Here is a 5,311-nt window from a genome sequence, read left to right on the forward strand (position 1 = left end):
AAAATTTTTTTTTATATTTAAAATGTTTTTATGCAAATAGTTTATTGAAAAACGTCCTTTTTGTTGTTTTTTTCGTAATATTAACGAAGATTTCGATTTTATAAAATATTATTTCAAACTCATTGCCGACGACGCACCGATCACGCCCGAAGTTTCCCGAGCGGTCTGTGACGTCACAATGTTACATGCCGTGTACGATATTATATTGAGATTTCGATCTTTTAATAAAAATGACAACAATTCAAACATATAAGACGTGTTTCGTCCCTCTCTGTCGTAATACAACCAAAAGTACACCAAATAAAGTGTTCGCAACAGTGCCACAAGACGTGAAACTTCGTTAGAAATGGTTTAATGCCGTTCGAAGAGATAACCTCAAAAACAGCAAATCGAACTTCTTTTACTGTGAAAACCATTTCAATGTAAGTAAATCAGTATATACTGATAATTTTCAATATCCTCTCGTAGCTATAAGTATATAATATTTTTTAAGCACATAAAAAATTAGAAAAAGAGTTATTAATAGCTAGATGAAATGATATATCAAAAAGAAAATAATTTGATTATTTAATATATACTTAGACTATTAAAATGTTTACTTACATTGAAATGGTCTTCACAGCAAGAAGTTCGATTTGCTGTTTTTGAGGTTATCTCTTCGAACGGCATTAAACCATTTCTGACGAAGTTTCACGTCTTGTGGCACTGTTGCGAACACTTTATTTGGTGTACTTTTGGTTGTATTACGACAGAGAGGGACGAAACACGTCCTATATGTTTGAATTGTTGTCATTTTTATTAAAAGATCGAAATCTCAATATAATATCGTACACGGCATGTAACATTGTGACGTCACAGACCGCTCGGGAAACTTCGGGCGTGATCGGTGCGTCGTCGGCAATGAGTTTGAAATAATATTTTATAAAATCGAAATCTTCGTTAATATTACGAAAAAAACAACAAAAAGGACGTTTTTCAATAAACTATTTGCATAAAAACATTTTAAATATAAAAAAAAATTTTGTTCAACAACCCAATTCGAGCAAGCCCGCGCTCCCGCGACGCTTGAAATGAGTACACAAGATTGCGAAAGAACACAGAACTCTCTTTATGGCAAGCGATACAGAGCGATCGGAGAACGAAAAAGCAGGAGCTGACGTGACACATCCGAACGAAGTGACCGTCAGTCCAAAACTTGTTGATTGATAAAAGAACGGCATCGTCTTGACGACGCGTTCCTCATTTCCAAATTCGAAACGAAGACGATCCAACGGGCGTCGGCACGAAACGGGCATAACAATATTAAGTATAACTATTTTACACCTTAAATTTCCCTATTCAGGAGTGTTAAACTTTCCACGCGAAGTAACTTTCACCCCCCTCCATCCCCTGCTAAGGGGTACATAACTTCCATGATTGTACTGTTGCTATGATAGTACTGTCGGGGGAGACGTTTCTGAACAGGGAAAGGTGTAGAATAGTACACTTAATATAACACATGTATAGCAGAAATAATACGTTTATTTTAAAACTATGATTGTTAATAACTTTTTAACGAAGAACGAGCGACGGCTAAAACCTGTTAGAGGTTACTCAGGGTTACATGAGTCAAAGTTATTGGAGGGGGGTCCCCTGATCGAGACATTTACCCGAGTTTCTTACGGAGGAATAACTCAAACTGTAAAATTAGAAGAGATATATTCGTATCGTTATATTCACGACTAATTTTCTTCCTTCAACGTTGTCTACGCTACAATATGAAACAGGTATAGAGTTTTCCCTCTGATTCTTTTCATTGTCGCTTAGAGCGAGCATACATTTGTAACGTTGAATTAAGGTTGCATCAGCTAAATCTTTTATTTTGTCTGACGAATGTCTCAGGCGATGGGTTGCTACCATCAATAGCGTCCGATGATCTGGCTCGGACGGGTTTGCCTGACGACTCGCTCTGGGTAGTCACACCGCTTTCAATACTTTAAGGAGGTATTCTACTTTGACTGCTTGTTTTGAAGACGATTTTTGGGAATTTAATTTGTAAAAATGGTTAAATCTATACAAATAATGTTATATATTTTACATTTATCTATATTTGAAGTACTCTCTCAAATTTTTACAAAGTATTCTATTGTTAATTATAAAAAATATAAATAAATAAAGAGATTAAACTTGAAAAATTTGCTTTCGTCGGACGTGTTGATTGTTGCCATCTTAGTCAATTGAAACAAACAAATTTTTTTGTTTTATTCTTTATAAATGTAGTTATAGTTCGGCCTTCTAATTGGAAGAAATGTTAACAAAATGACGGCACTTAAAAGAAAATCTTTTAATTTTTACTAAAAAATATTCATTTCTTTTGTAATCCGGAAAAATAGTAATTTTGAAGATATCAAAAAGTTTGTCGGTCAAACGATAGTCTAATATGTACACTATGCAGGGTATTCATTTAAAAACTTTCCAACTGATTATCTCGAAAAATATAAAAGATACAAAAAAAAATTAAACACGTATTCCACGATTTCGAGGGGGAAAGAGAATATGGCACTCTCAATTTTTTATTTGGAGGGCGCTTTCAACGTAATTTGAAGGTCAAATTAATTTTTTTAAATAGAAATGTATATTTTTTATTACAGGATTTTATTCTACGTAAAAAAAATAAGTAACTTTTATAGGAAACATTTTTTGTTTGACCACTATTTTAGGAGATATTTAAGAAAATAGCAAGGCATAGTTACTGCATAAAATTTCATCATTTATTATAACAAATGTTCAAAATGTTGTTTGCTAAACAATAATAAAGGCGATTCTGAAATTCTGAATGAACATTTTGGAAAGTATTTGCTGAAATAGCTCTACATTCCTGTATAATTCTTTAACGTAAATCATTGATATTTTTCGGTGGAGTTTTATAAACAACGGATTTTAAGTGTCCCCATAAGAAAAAATCGAGTGGAGTTAGATCAGGAGATTTTGGTGGTCATTCGATGGCTCTTCTTCTACTAATCCATCTCTATGGGAATCGATTGTTTAGCCACTGTCGAATTGGTAACACATTAATGTCCCGGAGCACCATCTTGGTGGAAGCACAAAAGTTCCTCATTTAACAACAATTCGCCATTTTCATTTTTTTATTTTCAAGACTTTCAGTTATAAGTGCATCAATAACGTTGTCTAATAAATTTAAATAATGTTAGGACCAGTACTGGGACGGCATTGAAGTCTGGCAATTTTTAGTGGCTCAGTACTGGACCGATCGCAATATCTAAGTACTGTAACCGTAGTTTTACCAATACTGCGCCAGTACTGGGCCGATTGTGAAATCCTATATGGGATTTCATTTCTTTTTGTGTAAAAAGATTAGAAAATCATGTTCTCTTTCATTAAACTCTTACGTGTGTTTAAGTGGCTTTACGTGCGTGAGTGCGTGCGTGCGTGTGTGTGTGTATATGTGTGTACATGTGAGTCTGATTCTTGAAAATAAAATGACTTTTTGAATAAAGACATATCGAGATCTTAGGAATGAGTGTACCGATTTTAATCGGACTTGTCGAAATCGAAAGCTCGTGCATCAAACATATAATAAAAATGTCATTAGATTTTTTGCTACACAGTTTTAGTTTTTGAGATATTTTAACAAAAATATTTGTTTAACGCGCAGGTGACATTCACGTCAAATAGCCACATTCGCTTAGGTATGTATTACTTGATGCCACTTGATTTGATATAAATTTATAGGAATATATATTATTTTCATCATATATGTACATAAAATATTTATTTATATGTTTATATTATTATATGAGCACATTAACATTATCATATATTATAATGTAATAATATAATATAATATAATATCTTATAACTTTACATCATATACCTATACAAAATATCTGTGTATTACGTTTTTTTTATAAACAACAAGTTTTTTACAACATATTATTTTCAACAGGTCTTTTTCTCATAAAATAAAATTTTTTAAATGATTCGAGTATATCGCATTCCGATTGCTTTCATACCTTATAGTGAGGCGTCTATCTATGTCATACATAAGGCCTGTTCTTTTTGCCTGCACTGTCTGAACTGATGCATACAGTGTAATAAGTTGAAATGAAACAAACGTATCATCTGTTTCACTTCAACTTATTGCACTGTGTGTACCAATTAAGTAAAAAGAACAGGCCTATAGACAATTTCAGGTAGATACATACCTTAGCGTATATACGAGAATACATAGTTTAGAAAGAGAGAGATAACTATAGAGACCTATAACCTTTTTCTGCGTACACAGGTACTCGGGAAATACAATACTTGCCGAACCATTCTGGCGCCAACTATTGCACGAGGCGGCTACTTGGAAACGCATGTAACCGCGTGTGCACGCGAGTCTACCGCCGCGCTCTCCGCGTGCCTTACAAAAGATTTAGAGAAGTTGCGGCTGAACAAACACCGCCGGCGCAGAGCACGTTCCACCCTTCGGCTTTTCCTGGTCCTATAATGCCGTGCCCGTTATATACGCGAGCAAATGCCACGTCGCGATAAGACTCACCGACGGAGAGTAGTTTACGACTTTACGTTCATCTACCGATCAGTAGCAACGCCATGGGCAAGTTGTCGAAAACTCCACACAGCTTAAACGGATTCGTATGTAATAGGTAATTTCTCTTTCATTTTATTCTTGAAGAGAAAAAATTTCTTGGAGAATTTTTGCAGTTAAATTACAACGGCCTCCTCTAATTTGTGGAAACGTTTGATGTTTTATGATTTCTCGATTTCTATCGCGAGACGGTATTTTCCAAATTTTTGGAATATTTAAACTCTTTAGCATGCTGCGCGTATCGAAATCAAACAAAACTGTTATTTCCACGAACTGAATTATTCCGTAAAATAATATACGTGAATTAAAAGCGAAATTTCTAGTGTGAAACGCATGGGAAAAAATCTTTAGCAACAATCGCATGAAAAAAAACGTGTCAATGGACGAGAACGAACAATGAAAACATAGGTGTGTATTGATGACAAATAGCGAAATTAAAAGTCGCCGATTCGGATGGACGATTCGTACATTTCGTTCGTATATTTTGTCACACCGTCATTTCCATCTGCCTAATTTGCGACACGAACGTTACAACCGTAACTTTTTTATGCGCATTTAGCGCGAGAGTACCGCAGTAATACGCGAATGGTCATTTTGCAAGCTCGAGTTGCTCTCGACATTTTAACACATGGCGCGAACAGTAACGTGTGGATTGTTTTGTTAACTTTTACTTGTTTACGCCCACGCGCCGCTACGTTTTTCGCACCATCGTTCAGGACG

This window comes from Cyphomyrmex costatus, unplaced genomic scaffold (assembly GCF_001594065.2).
Source record: "Cyphomyrmex costatus isolate MS0001 unplaced genomic scaffold, Ccosl1.0 scaffold741, whole genome shotgun sequence".
Taxonomy (NCBI): Eukaryota; Metazoa; Arthropoda; class Insecta; order Hymenoptera; family Formicidae; genus Cyphomyrmex; species Cyphomyrmex costatus.